The sequence below is a fragment of the Cyanistes caeruleus genome, chromosome 5 (assembly GCF_971803275.1).
Source record: "Cyanistes caeruleus chromosome 5, bCyaCae1.hap1.1, whole genome shotgun sequence".
Classification (NCBI taxonomy): Eukaryota; Metazoa; Chordata; class Aves; order Passeriformes; family Paridae; genus Cyanistes; species Cyanistes caeruleus.
In genome coordinates, this window is record NC_141705.1 from 82063928 (window position 1) to 82079716 (window position 15789).

At 43.7% G+C, this 15789-nt stretch overlaps 1 protein-coding gene across 50 annotated transcripts in view; it reads right to left on the minus strand.

Moving 5' to 3' along the window:
• Positions 1-15234, minus strand: part of ADAMTS3 (ADAM metallopeptidase with thrombospondin type 1 motif 3) — a 100855-nt gene extending 85621 nt beyond the window's left edge. For 23 of the 50 annotated variants that reach the window (XM_086890850.1, XM_086890853.1, XM_086890847.1 and 20 more), the window contains exons 1-4: positions 15016-15188; positions 13936-14080; positions 2225-2301; positions 369-468 (exon numbers count right to left, since the gene is read on the minus strand). The gene's annotated coding sequence lies outside the window, so the exon portion shown is untranslated. Of the gene's footprint in view, positions 1-368; positions 469-2224; positions 2302-5937; positions 5998-9850; positions 9909-13935; positions 14142-14573; positions 14612-14763; positions 14964-15015 lie in introns of those variants that run through there. The other 27 variants (XM_086890828.1, XM_086890831.1, XM_086890821.1 and 24 more) reach the window with 21 other exon arrangements.
• Positions 15235-15789: the final 555 nt, after the last annotated feature.

Below are 15789 nucleotides of genomic sequence, written 5' to 3' on the forward strand. Positions count from 1 at the left end.
GACCCCAAGAGCTGTCAGCAGAGTGACAATCTTCTGAAGGTAGGTGTGAGAAAAGCTGGCAGTCCTCAGTGCAAAACCTCTCTAAGTAACCTTAGCAGTGTTTTTTCCCCCATATAACAGGATTCTACTGGATTGGAAGAAATTATTTGGAAATTATACACTTATACACAAACAGAATCCCAAATCATAGGGCTTTTTCCATGATTCATGAAAAAGAGATCAAGATGAAAAGAAAGTGTTTTTGAACTTGGATGTCTCAAAAATCCAGCAGCACAGAATCCAAGTATTCTCTTTGCTGCAAAAATATGAATTCATAGGTTTTACTCAGCAGGCAAAACTGCATTTCAACAGCTAAAATTTTACTGTACCTTCGGAAAAAGGGTTTCAGTTGCACAGGGTTACAGCCAGCTCCTTTCATCTCTGACCCAGAAGGCACAACTTCATAAAGGGGCAGCTGCCAGAAACCAACTGCAGAGGCAAGAAATAAATCCATTTCAGTAAATAGTACTGTTTGCAAGTCTTCTTTCAAATGATGAAGCTCTGCTCCGAGAGTACGTACAAGTTACACGTGCACCTATACCAGAAGTGCTGGAGGAACTTGCCAAGCTCTGTTAGAAAATATGGCTGAAATAATTATTGAGCAAATTTAAATATTATTTATTTATTTAAATATTATTACTACATTTTTATAGATATGATTTAATTATTGTTATATATAATTAAAATAGTATTATTATATATTTAAACCGTCTTTGCAGCACAGAACACATTCAATATCTTCCCTATGCATAATCCCTCCACCTGCTTCTCATCTCTCAGGGACTCCTGAGTGTGTGACAATATGAAGAGCGAGCAGGAGGGAAGGCAGGGCTTGAGCTCAGGCATCCTGCAATCCCAGTAAAACCCAAGCCCTGGAGACATGTTCCTTTGGACAACTTCAGGACAGCTACTCATCTGTAAAGCACGAGAAGAGGGGCTGTGCAACAATCACAGAAACAGTTTGAAAAATCCATTCCTGCATACGTGAACACCAAAGTGGCAAAAAAGAAACAATAAACTGCTGCTCAAAGCTAATAGTTTAGAATATCTGAAGTTAGTATTTTAGAACATCAAGCAGTTTTCTCAGACTTTTCTCTAAAACTACTAATCTGCCAATTTTTGTGTATTTTGCTGGAGACAGAAGTTGAGGCTGCTTGGGAATAAAGGGGAAGAAGAAGAACAAGGCTTGTGCTCTTCTGAAGGAAGAGTTAGTGAGATTTTAAGTCTTCCCTAAGTATTCCATGAGGCTGGATTTTATTGTGTTTAAAACAATAGTACCCCATTAACATCTCTGGTCTGGCAATACAGACTCTGGAGCTGGGCATCAGACAAAGGGCTGAGGACCAAAAGGGCGCAGTTTTCCACAGGAAATTAGGTACCGCTGCTCAGGCAGTGAAAGGAGCCTGTCTGCACCTTCAGTGGTGCCTGGCAGCTGCTGGAAAGCACCCAGAAGTCACCTCTCACTGATGCAAGTGGGCAGAGAACACAGCAGCAACATAAACAAACCATCCTTGAAAAGCTTCCCAATGTGAAGAAAAAAAAAATAAATAGTTTTTTTATTGCACCAACTGATACCAACCCACAAGAGCTTCCCTTTCAGCAGCTGCCAGGATAAATTTCCCCTTTAGGCAGATGGTCCAAAACCTGAAACCATGAGAAACTGCAGCTTGACTTAAGCATGCAGTGAAGGAAAAAAAAAAAAAAACCCTGGAGAGTTCTGCCCAGGGAAATTAATCATTCTCAGCACCTCTGCAGAGCCAGTCTATCCCTTCAGCCCTGACCTACATACTGCACACACAGCGCTTCAAAACAATCTGACATTTAAATCAAAACTCCTCAGCTTCCCGCTCCTCCCTGCACTCCCAGAGGACAAACAGCCCATGGAGACAAGGGTAATTCAGTGGTGCCCCAGGACACCTGCAGCCTCCTCTGGATTCTTCTGCACCCTGGGATTGTCCTGAAGACTGGAATTGTCACCCAGTGTGGAGTTGGTTACACACCAATGGTGTTTCAAAGCATGTAAGAAAGGTGGTGGGCAATGGACAGGGAATATTTAAAATAATCACTAGTCCTGGAATGGTTTGGGTTGGAAGGGACCTGAAAGCTCATCCATGCCATGGGAAGGGGCACCTTCCACTAGACGAGGTTGTTCCAAGCCCATCCAAAGCAATGGTGTCACACCCACCTGTTTTCTTGGAGTTTCCTTCAGAAGAGGGGTTGCTCAGACATGAACTTCACCAGGCAGCAAGTAACCCCTGTAAACTGAAACAAATTTCCCAGTTAAGGTAAAGCAAAGCTGATTAAGGGAACTTTTCCTGATGACTAAATCAAAGATAATGGGCACAGGACAAGGGGAATGAAGTTTAAAAAAACTAGGTTTTTTACTTTGAAGAACGGCAAGTGTCAGCATCTTGTTATTTAAATTTATGTTTTAGTTTTTCACACTAACACAGAAAAGTTACTTATTTAAAACCCCATGCCTTGAGCAGTTGAGCAGTAACAGAAAGACACAACATCGCTCTGAGCAACTGGATTTCCAAACTAGCAGGTAACAGCAGTTGGAGCCCTGGTTCTGCTTACAGAGGGATGCAGGAGATGTTGCAACACGCGCAGAGGCGTTTTTTACCAAGAGAGGGGGACTGAGATGTGTCTCTTATGAATGATGAGACAGTAAAATTTTACACATTTACATTTCCTACTGTGCTCACTGCAATATGAAACAAATATCATCCCAGTGTTAGTGGGGAGAAAGATCCACTTCTGGGAAATCACTTTTGCCTCTTTTCAGTTAACTGCAAAATCCTGACGCACCAGGACAGAGGAGAGAACCTGAGAATATGGAGTGTCTCTCCAACGCTCTGATCACTCACCTCTCCCTCTTGCTCATCATTTCATTCTCACACTGCTGTTTTGGGATTTATTACAGAACAATTCCCACTGCTTTACCTTTAACTTGCAGAGAGAACTGCTAGCGGGCAAAACTTACTGTACCTACAGAGGCTGTTGCCAGGCTGTTCCTGTCTCACACCCCTCTCCCAAAAAAGGAAAGAGTTACTTGAAGCACCAAGAGCAATGTTTTCCAAAAGTGTTTCGTTCTCTTTGTTTCACCACTCTTAAAAACCGTGTGGCACACCACTCCATCTGCAGCCCTTGTATTTATTTATTACCTTCCCCCAGATTGTGTGCTGTGAGGAACAGCAGTGAGAGAGCCCAGAGTTCTCCTGATGTGGGCAGGGGAGAGAACACACCAGACCTACAGACTGCCCCTTCCTGAGAGCCTGGTGAGTGTCCCAGGGGGAAGCACTGCTGCTCCATACAGTGGGATCTGCTGTGAAATCGCTGGACTCACGCAGTGACCTTGCAGATCAAGCCTGGCAAGTGTACAACATCCTACGTGCAACGTTTTCTATTAAATACCTTGGGATGAAGTGCAATAAAATGAAAGTTCTATAAAGAGTTTTGATTTTAATAGCTTCAGTTACTAAGTTCAGTTTTCTGGAGATTTGGCAGGCTTTCCTGGAGTGTACTGAGATATCTGAAACCTCTTTTGTTCTCTTTTTCTATTTTTTTTTTCAACTTAGCTATTAGCAACCATCAATGAATAGTGGCAAAACACGACATTTAGAATTAACCCTGCAATCTTGGAACTATCTGTTGACCAAAAAAAAAAACCAAAGCAGAATGTTTCAGTCTTCAAGCAGAGTATCTTTAATCCTCTTTTAATTGCTAGGTTTCATTCTGTCAACATATTATATTATGTCATATGAATCCCTGGATGGCTGACACGCTCCAAGAGCACAAGGGAAAGGGTTTTCACTTCAGTGTTTCACAAGAATTTTATGTGTTCATTTTACTGGAATTTGCATTAATATCTTTCATTAATTACAAATTATCTGCTCATTGCAGGGACTAAAAATGGTTTGGAGGCCACAGGCCCAGAGCATTGGGATTTAAATAAAAAAACCACCCAGTGCCCCTGCTTTTTTTCCAGCCATCAGATGTCTGGATCGACTGCACATTCCAACACTTTGGAAAGCAGATTCTGCCTCATGGAATAGCTAAAGGAATGTTCCAGTGTCACTGCTGGGGAGGGTGCAGAGGGACGAATGCACTGAGAAAACAAGCTGAAGACCTGATCTATTTTTCCATCAAGTCACCTTGTGTCTCTTGGTTTAATCTATGTGTTCTCTATGTTTTAATCTCCAGGCAGCACAGTCCTGCTCTGCCTCAGGTGGAACCCCAAGTGTTTCAATCCCCTCTCTCAGCCAAACAGCACGGAACAGGTCCAAAGCCCGTTTCAATCCACGTGATTTTAGGTGTGCCCATCACCAAAACATGGAAAGATAACGGGATGCAAACTCTGCCCTCACTCACCTCACATTGGATATTCCTGCTTTATCTACTAGAGCTATTTTTAAACAACTTTTTATTGGAACAGGCTTCTTATCAATAGCAAAATGTAGATAATCTAAATAAAATGTGCAAAAAAATATGCTGAAAATCTGAAAATGTGTTCCTTAAACTAACCAATATCAATATTTTTGTCGAATTCTGGTCTAATTTATCTGATTCTCTCACAGTCTGTTGCCTTGAAAGGCCAAAATCAATGGAAATTGCCTGTTAAGTGCAGAAGCTCCAACAGGTCAACTCATTTTACCCTTAAGCACAATGGGAACTTTTTGACCTATGCAGTCTAGGAGGAAAGCAAAATGTTGTTCAAGGGATTTAGTAAGGCTCTGTAGAAATTATAAAACCTTGACAAATCAAACAACTAATTTGAGCAGGTCTGAACACCATCCCACAAAACCTTTTCCTAAGGATCTAACTTCCTACTAGATTTGCTCCAGCAAACGGCGCAGAAAAGATGATTAATTTCTCTTTATGCTAAAAGCCTTCTCAAGTGAGAATCCAAGAGGAAATATTATCTAAGCTGAGGGAAAGCCATTTTCAGAGAGGATGAGGTTGTAAACCTTACCAAGTTTGCCGTACAGGATGTGTGACAGCAGTGTTCCAGAGAGTCCCTTTGCTAATAGCCCAAAGCCACGAGGAGGTGCTGGGTCTGTGAACACACTCACGAGGGGTATGGACAACACTTTGTCCATATCTCATCTGCCATCCCAGCTCCTGATTCTCCAGGACCAACAGGAAGAATGCCTGGGAAAAGCAGGACTGCAGACAGCTTGTGTGTTTGCAATAATTTTGATAACAAACCTGCATTCTAAATAAAATCCCTCTCAAGCGCAGCCAAAACCCCCAAGACCTGGTGTATCGGAAGAGGTGCTGGTCCCACCTTGCTGGGTCCTTTTCCTGTGTTAAAGAACAGCAAGATGCCAGGTCTCCAAATGCCATTCTGGGGCTTCGTGGCAAATTACTAATTGCTTTGGTGCTCAGTTTCTCACTAGTAGCAGAGAAACAAGGTATTTGTATTAAGTGACACTCCATTTCTCTCCCGCCATGTGCGACTGTCCAGCATTGTTGAAGGTCCTCACCAGCTCCCAGCCCTGCCCCAGCTCCATCAATGATCCCACACAAAAGGCACTGGCGTGTGGACAGACCACGGGCACGCCAGTGGAGCAGGAATGAGCTCTGCCCCCAGTCTCCTGACACTTCCAGCTGCCAGCTGCAGCTCCACACCATTTGGCACTGCGTGATACTGGGCACCGTGCACGGCTCGTGGTGCCACCTGGGCTGGCCTAGTTTGCACTGGGCTAGGAAAATGTGATTATCATATTTTCCAGCTTTACTCCAGCTGATCCCCAGAGTAGCAAAGTTTCCACATAAAGCAAACAGCACTTTTTCTTTGTGTCCTGCCAGTGCCTGCACATGGTACAGCCGAGAGCAGGAGTGTTTTATGCGATGAGCGTCATTCTGAGAAGAAAGAAATAATTTGCTACAAACCTCTTTGTGTTCTACCTCAAGCTGGTGTCAGTCTCAGGATAAACAGATGCATCAATCACCCTAAACATAAAAGCAGCTTGCATCAAAGAAACGTATTTTTGATAGTTGAAAGCTGACAAAGAATTTACTATTTATAAAATAAAAGGCATTTTGCTTGTATACCCAAGAGAAATCAATAGGAAGAAATAAAGACCAGCCTAGCAGTACCTACCATTAACAGAATGTCTTATTTCTTTACTTCCTAAAGGTCACATTCCCAACAAACCTTCAACTTGCAGCTGACTGGACTTGGTGGAGGATCACGAAACCTAAGGATTTTGGTTTTAAGCAGTGCTTAAACCAGCTGTACATGCTATGGAAGAGGGGAGGAGATGGCTGACCTGGGGTGAGGTAACACTGGTTCTCATCACATCTAACTGCCAAAAATCATCTTGCACTTCTCATACAGAGAGGGGAAGGAGAGATCACCCTCGGGCTCACCACTCTGCTTTTCCATAAGATTCCTGCTTCCTCTTCCTAAGCACTGCACTGTCTCACTTTGCTGCTGGGTTCCAGCCCCAACAACTGCACCAAGGCAGGAGCTGCTGAGTCACATCATCCCACAAGGACTCCATCCTGGATATATGTCAGGAACACACCCACTGGGAGGTTTTGGGGTGAAACCTGCACAAATGCACACCACTATGGCCAGTGTTTAATTTCAAACAGAACATATTTTTCTAAGGAATAACTGAGGCGCTGGGGGATGCTGGAATTAAGTCAGAACATGAGATCCATGGAAAGTTTGTCAAGCCTAGTAGCAATCCGAGTGAGGGTCAGGTTTGGCATCTAAAAGGATTGTTTTTCACTCTGATAATAGCAGTGAAAATGAAAATTGGTCCATCAAGACCAAACCTGGCAATGGTTCTCATGGCCCTGGTGGAACACAGACTCCTCACGGTCTGTGAATGCAACACAGGCTGAAAAAGGCAAACAACAGACATTTGATCCCATCTCTGGGTCTGACACACAAAGTTAAGAGCCTCCCATGTGGGTCTCGTTTGGCAAGACAGCAGGGAGAGCAGGGGACTGAGGAACTGTGTACAAACAATGGTGGGCCCCGTTCTGAGTTATCTCCATAGAGCTGTGGTACAAATTCACAAGGGATTTACAGCTCCTGTTGAGCACTGGCTGCACCAGGAACAGAGAAGAGCACAGCAGGGGCCTGGGCCCAGGTGCAATCCTGCTATGGCCTGGATCACGCTCCCTGGGATTGAGTTTGCAATACAGGAAAGAAAAGTATAGAAAACAAAAATTAGGTGTGAGAAGCCTGTATCTGTTTTGTGTCAGAAAGCAAACCAATGCCTGTCACCAGAGTTTATCAACATTCCCAGGAATTAAAATCAGGCCCATTTGCAAATATTTACAGGCAAGAAACAAACACCCAGTTCAGAATCAGATATATAAGGTTCATAGACACAGGTGTGGAGGGATTACTGCACAGTTACAGGGAATTTCGTGAGGACATCCCAAGAAGCTCTTGTCCACAGGAGAGACATGACAACTCTCTTTATGGAAATTCCCATTTCATTCCATCAGTTAGAAAAAAACCAAACCAGAAAACCCAGAACACTTACCCCTACGGACATGTGGGTGGCTCACGGCCACCGCAGCCACATCAGCTCGGTTGCACTCAATTTCCAGGATGCAGACAGCCAGATTTCTCTCTTCCATCTTTGATCCCCTTCAGGCAGCTGGGAGCTGCCTGTCAAGTGCAATGACACGAACGATACGGTTGTCACCGACAGCTCTCTCTTTTGATCCTGGTGACGTAAGGCAAGACTGAAGTGCGTGCTGCCAATGCCACAAAGCCACATTTTGAACCTGTTTTCGTCTCACAAAGTCAAGGCAGTGCTAGATTCCAGTGGCACCGGGCCTTGTCCAGCCCTACATTCCCTGGGAGATAAGAAAGGCATTGACTGGGCTTGTAAAGTATACTACGTGGAACTGCCCAGATGCTTCAGCCAAGAGCAAAAAAGAGACAGAACCAAGCTCTGTTTGTCCATTTACATCCCATCACAGAAAAACTCCCTATACAGACACACCGCCTATTAATCTAGAACAGACAACCGCGATCCAAATGTCATTTCAGCAGTCAAACAGGGGTACAGCACAAACAATTTACAAAATGAGCTTAATGAAGAAACACATTTGGTCACAGCTGCTGCTCAGACTAGACTGGAAGAAATCCAAAAACCAGAAGGAAGTGAGAGCATTAGTAAATTAGAAGGAGAGATCAAGAGCTTGCTTCTGTAATGAAATCCCAGCTTTGAAATCCAAAATATTTAATCCCAACTACCAATATTTCTTCCAGACCAACAGGAGGCATTTATAAAGAACACCTGGAGTCTTTGTCGACCAGCAAAAGCTCACCACAACTTTTGTGTGTCCTTGAACCGAGCCAGCAAATAACAAAACCATGAGCTCGTGCTTAGGGTGGCTGCTCAAACTACCCACAAAATCAGAGACTTTTCAGAGTGAAGAGGAATATGAGCGACTGAAATTCGTACAGATGGAGCGCTGCCTGGCCTATGAGGCAGGATTGGGGTCAATCTTGTTAGACATAATAGGACTTTATTCATTATGGATGAAAAGATTCGGCTCCTACTGTTATGAGAGCGGATAAGTGCAGCTGTGGTTTAACCAAATTCACAGGAGGTTGAATGAGGCTGCTGAGACAAACTAGACAGCAAACTTCCAAAGGCTGCTGGAATATTTAAGATTCCACCTCGCCTGGTGGATGCCTGCGAAACATAAATGCAATTTCCATTACGGAAAGGATTAAATTTCAAACTGCTGCTGGCTTCTGTAAGAATTATTGGGGCTATCAATCCATATCATCAAGGCATAAGCTGATCACCAGTTGGGATCAGGAAGAAATCCCCTCTGCTCCGAGCCCAACACAGCTACAGAGTTGGATAATTAACAGGGTACTGAGGAGAGGCAGATTAACACCTTGCTTTAAAGAATCCAGAAGTGGGATATGAGGCCAGATGGACACTTGTCTGCCCAACTAACGCAACTTCTCTACTCTCAGAAAAATACACCATTGCTCAACAGAAATTCCCAATTATTCCTGGGTTTGGTGCCATATGAATCACTGACCACCTGAACCACTGACACTTCTGTGGTTTTACTACAACCTGTGACTCCTGGGACGTCTCAAAGTCAGGAACTCCCTTGCCACCCTCACTAACCACGACTGCAAACCAGGGAACAACCCTCTCCGATTGCTATGGCAGAGCCATAAACAGATTCCCGTGTCCCAGGATGCACAGCCTCGGCCCCAGGCCTTCCAAAATCCATCTGGATCATCACACAGTACAGTTGCTGCTGTTCTGCTCTCAAGAGCGAGCCTGATTTGTCTAACAGAGAAAAGTTGCCTTTTCTTGAGACGCTTATCCCAAAGAACTTTTAGAGAATAAGACACAGCGAGTATTCAGTCCACATTCCATCATTCTGGCAACAAAACTGATGAAGAAAAACACAATAAAAATGCTGCAAAGAGCTTTTCCAAATCTTTCTTTGAAAGAATTTGTACGCAGCCAAGAGCTGCTGGTTCCACACCGAACTCCTAGGCCAACCTCTTATTCCTTTCTTTTCATTTTCTAAAGATTTTATTGGCACCTAAATTTTCGAGATTTTTATAAGGCGAAGAGCATGTCTTGCCGATGACTTGTCCTCTACAACGCCACAAGTTTTGTTTCCAGTGTTCCACCATTATTTTCAAGTATTTAAGGTTGCAAGAGCTTCAGATTTTGCACCACTTAAGAGAGGCAAGTCTCTAATAAAGGCAGTGAAACAGTTACCAGCTTAATTATTCACACAAAGACTGCAAGGGAAGAGTCACCCAAGGAGCAATGAAACCACCTACCTCAGAATCCCATAACTGCTTCCCTGCACTCGATACCACAGAAAGCTGTTCTTGTTTCCTACAAGAGAAATGTGCTGAAGATTTCCATTCCACCTTTTCAAAGAGGGAGAAGTTGCAGTAAGGTTGATTCTTTCCAGAACCATCTCACTGATACCATTGCTAATTGTCACCTATATCCTTCATATGTTCATTTTAGACAATGGAAAGGAGCAATTCTATGTTTTAAAAAGATAAAACTTTTTAAGCCAAGCGCTAAAACTTTCAGCTGCTTAAATCCTTCTTGGCTGTTCAGTTCCAATGATAATTTCCTATACATGGGTTTGGAGTGGTAATAAAACTACCAAGACTTCATCAAGACTCTGGTTCCATTTTCTCCCAGTAACGCTTGCCTCTAATTCCGTATAAAACGGGACAGGAGCTACATTTCAAGCTACATTTGCTTCTGGGAAAACTATTTTCTTTCCCTTAGCACAAAATAAATATCTGCTTACTGCTATGTTATCTGAAAAAAAAACATTTTCAGAAAAATGCTTGGGAAATATTCAAATAATGTCGTGTCATGTAAAACTTTTCCAGGGTATCCCGGTAGTTTTAGAAAGCTCAAGCTGTTCTGGGTCACACAGCCTACAGCAGGCTGTGAAATGCGTACAGGGAAAGGCACCACGTACACAGTGCTGGGAAAGGTTGGCTTTTAACCACTGTGCTGGATGAGTAAGGACAAGCAAAATCCATTTCAGAAGCTAAAGGGATGAAGTCACGTCACAGTAAACTTCCTCAGCGCTTTTGGGAGCTGTCCTGAGCGGTCCCTGAGCTGTGTGTGCCTTCCCTGAAGCACTTCAGAAGTTCTTCACAGGACCAAAGACATGCTCATACATTCCCTTGAGACTGGCCTCAAAGAAGCGGAATTCTCCTCCCTCCCCATAAATCCCTGATGTACAACAAATGACATCTGGCAGGGTTGGGAAAAAATCTTTTTTACCAAACAAATCCTATTGTTTGTTTGATTCTTGTGGTTTCCTGATGCTGGCTGGAGTTTGGGGACAGCAGTAATTCCGTAGGCTCTGAATCAGCCAAGTTGGCTGGCTTGGAGGCTGCTCTTGCAAGGACACCGAGGAGCCTCTAACCACATTCTAAAGCAGAAACTCTTTCACACAAAAAATATTTCAAAAACCAAGAATGCTTCCATTAACACCCTGCGTGCTAGTCTGGATTCAGGCTCTCTCAAGGACTACGAATGCCAGTACAGTTCCATAGCAAATGCTGGCAACCACCCAAGCAAACTCTGTGCTGCAAGTTGATGCAGTAAATCTGGAAATTCAACACATCTCAACTCAAACTCTTAGTTATGCAATAATATAAGCTGCAGAAACACTTTCCCTGGAAGTGTTCAAGGCCGGCTTGGACGGGGCTTGGAGCAACCTGGCCTAGTGGAAGGTGCCTCTGCCCACGGCAAGGGGATGGAATGAGATGATCCTTCAAGGTCCCTTCCAACCCAAACCATTCTGTGATTCTAGGGCAGAACTGACTGCTGACACTTCCTTGGAACTTGCTAAAAGCCAGAAGAAGATGGCATAGGTTTTAGAATTGGGTCAGCATAAATACTAATAAATACTACTACTACTAATAATAAATACTAATTCAATTAATAACGCTCCTGTTAGGCAAACATTGCACTAACCAAGAACCTGAGTCCACTACTCCCCAGACCACGGTTACTTGTCTAAAGAATTGCTAGTTTTGGAAGCACTTACGATGCCGGTCGTATTTTTCGGAAACAGAACCACATTTCTTCCAGCCTTTATTGGAGGAGACAAAAAAAATAACAATCCTAAAGAGGTGTGGCTATTAAAAATCATCTGCTATCTTTGGCTAGACCACGAGGAGGCAGCTCCAGCAATCAAGCCGGGTCCCCAGGGTGGAAAGAAGAATTCTGTCTCTTTCCACTTTCCAGGTTATTCCAGATCTCGAGTTCTGGCAGAGCCAGTAAAGAACTGCACTTGATGACACCTGTGGTTTTGAAGCCAAGTCCCCTCTCTCTGCTACATCGTAACTCTCCACAGCAAGGAGAAATTCCTGACTCTTCACTGACATCTGGCATTTACTCGTCACCCGCAGGCACACACATTGGTACTAAATCATCTGCAAGGTCCCTTCCAACATAAACCAGCCCATGAACTTAACAATTGGATTTCTTTCTACAGCAATGTACTGCTATTTAAAAAATAAATAAATAGTAATAAAAAAATGTAAACAAAAACCTCTCCCTGAAATCCTCACTTGGCTATGGGCTTACATCAGCTATTGGCCTACAAAACAAACATTGCTGAACTACTTCTAATTTTAAGTTTTGAACTCTATTCTGAAGCATTTTAAGACATGTAAATGATTAAGCTTGGCATCATAACATATATATAAAGAAATACAGAGCACCTTGTATCTGTTTTCTCCCCCTTTCAATGTATAACAAACTGTTCTTCATTCCCAACTTTTACCATCTCCCCTCCTTTTTCTTAAAACCTGCAAATCTAACTCTGGGGCAGGTTCTTTGTCCTGCTGAAGTCAGAGAAATATACTGACTTAAAGGTCCTTTCCAAATTTCTCACTCCCCTTTAGCTGCCACAGCCTCCCCCACAAGATACCCATTTATCTACAGAGACATGTGAATTACAGCACTTCACAGTGCTTTAAATAATTGTTACTGCAGAGACAGCAGCCAGACAAAGAGGTAAACCCTTGGCTGGGATAGTTCTGCCTCGTCACGACAAGATTTAGTTGCTGTGCTCTTGCTGGACAGGGGTAAAAACTCAGAGCTGGGGAAGGATGTAAATATCTTGTCTGGCTGACCTAAGAACTGATGTAGAATACATTTGCTAAATGTTCTAGCAGAGGTCAGAAAATTGCTTGGAATGGCTTGGAAACCGCTCTGATTTAGAGACGGTAGAGAAACAGCTTCACCATCATCAGAAAAATGTTTACATCCTTAATACATGAAATACATGGAGCGTGACTTGTTGAGAAATAAAACCTGCAATTTCAAACTTATTTACTGACCTGGCTGTAAGAGACTGGTTTTTATTGCAACATTCACAGCCAGGTGACATGCATAAAACAGATGTGTCAGCACCTCCCAGCCAGATGTTTGCTGTCCCTGCTCACCTCCAGCCTGGCTCCCTGCCTATCTCCTCGCTCCCTCTCACCTGAGACAGCCTCTCCACGGCTTCCTCCTCCTCCTGCTGCGTCTTCTAAGAGCTCATCCCCTTCCCACATGAACAAACACACTTTACTACCGTTCTGCAAACTCTCAGAATACCTACTGATTACTCGTCTAGAGCGACTCAGGTGGGAAGCTGATCCTGGATGCACCAAAAGCTGTCCAAAGACAGGCTTTAAATCACAGTGCTACTTTCACAGACACAGAGCAGACAGCACTGAGGCCTCAGGGAATGAGCCTGTTCTCACCTCAGCATGAGGGTTCAAGAAATCTTACTATTCAAATATTACATTTCAGGGGCCTCCCCCTCCCCTGACAGATTCAAGACTGGGACCATCACACTGACCAGCAAACACCTGAATTACAACAAGTGTCACTGCTAGATCCATAGGTGGGGATATCTTTCTACTCTTCTCCTTTCTTTCCCTTCATTATATATTTTTATTACATTTTTATGCTTTTATATTGCAGTCTTTCTACAGATAATAACCCAAGTGGCCACACACCTCCTTCCCATTGCAACCAAATTGTTCTAAAATAAACCCTACATATTTATATTTATATTTATATTTATATTTATATTTATATTTATATTTATATTTATATTTATATTTATATTTATATTTTTGCATATTTATAAACAGCAGGCATTTCACTCTAATCCACCCCAAGGGATCTATTAACAACCTGAGTCACCCCCACCTTCAGGGACATTAACATTGGCATCACAGACTGGATTACACCCAGAAGCGATGAGGAGGTTTTTTTATGGGGATAACAGAGACAGAGTTCTTCTGGACAAAGAACTGATTTATGGTCAAGGCTGGAAACTTGAGCAGAACCTGAGCAGAATATCTGTATTAACTGGACTTACGTTTTTGGCTACAGGAATAGCGACTGTTCACCGTAGGACAATCCTCGTTCCTCTTTTCCTCTTCTCCTCTCTTTTTTCTCCCTCTGTCTGCTCGGTTAGGATCAGCATCACAGGAAAAAAGGCCCCATCACTCAGGTCCTGGTCACTGCTTAGAGCCATGGGGAGGTGCAGACAACCAGAGGAATGTCTGAGTAGCTCAAACAAACCTGGTGACAAGTGGGGCAGGGGGGAACAGGCTGAGCTCTCTATGTACGGCAGGAATGGCTCCCCCTGCTCCCTTGAGCCACTGTCAGCCTCTTGTCCGCACCAAAATGGCACAGGATGACCGCATGGCCTCCCCAAAAAGGCACATTAATTTGTGACCTGCCCCAACATGGTCACGACTGACCCACAGCCTGCCCCAAAATGGCGGCACCTGACCCACAGCTGAGAGCCCCAAAATGGCGGGAACTGACCCGTGTCCTGACACAAAATGGTGGTGACTGACCCATAGACTGCCTTAAAATGGCGGCACCTGACCCACAGACCGTTGAGAGCCCCAAAGTGGTGGCGCCTGACCTACAGAAACTGCTGAGAGCCCCAAAATGGTGGCGACTCACCCACAGCTCACTGAGAGCCCCAAAATGGCGGGAACTGACCTGTGTCCTTACACAAAATGGTGGTGACTGACCCTCAGCCTGCCGAGAGCCCCAAAATGGCGGCACCTGACCTACAGCTTGCTGAGAGCCTCAAAATAGCAGGAACTGACCCACAGACTGGTGAGACCACCAAAATGGCAGCACCTGACTTACAGAAACTGCTGAGAGCCCCAAAACGACCGTGACTCACCCACAGTTCACTGAGAGCCCCGAAATGGCTGTGATTGATCCACAGTCTGCCTTAAAATGGCGGCACCTGACCCACAGCTCACTGAGAGCCCCAAAATGGCGGGAACTGACCCACAGACTGCTGAGAGACCCAAAATGGCGGGAACTGACCCGTGTCCTGACACAAAATGGTGGTGACTGACCCATAGACTCCCTTAAGATGGCGGCACCTGACCCACAGACTGCTGAGAGCCGCAAAATGACCATGACTCACCCACAGTTCACTGAGAGCCCCAAAATGGTGGGAACTGATCCACAGAGATTGCTGAGAGCCCCAAAATGGCTGTGATTGATCCACAGTCTGCCTTAAAATGGCGGCACCTGACCCACAGGCTGCTGAGAGTCCCAAAATGGCGGGAACTGACCTGTGTCCTTACACAAAATGGTGGCACCTGACCCACAGGCTGCCTTAAAATGGCGGCACCTGACCCACAGACTGCTGAGAGCCGCAAAATGGAGGGAACTGACTGCGTCAGCCCCACAATGAACATTAAAGCACATCTGGGAAGCCCCAGGAGACCAGAGCAGATAAAAGAAGTGACACATTATATATTTATAAATACATATATATCTATATCTATATCTCTATATAATTATATATATAATTGTATATAAATATATTTATATATTAGATATAAATTATATAATTATATATAATTATAATATCATTGCATAAATTATATATAATATATAATTTTTATTATTATTTAAAATAATTATAGATATATATAATTCTAATAATATCCACTGCCATGGATTTAGAAGCAGCTGAGACCACATGGGATCCTGGGGTGATTGACATATATATTTTCCTCTCTCTTTTTTTTTTTTTTTTTCTTTCTTTCCCTCTTTCTTCTCCTGCCTTCTTCTTCTCAAAGGAATAATGTAAGCCAGACCAAAAAAAATTCCAGTCACTACCTTAACAAGTGCATTGTTGTGTCTGGATAAGCTCAAGTTGGCTGAGTTTATGTTTTCTAAGTTAAAGCTG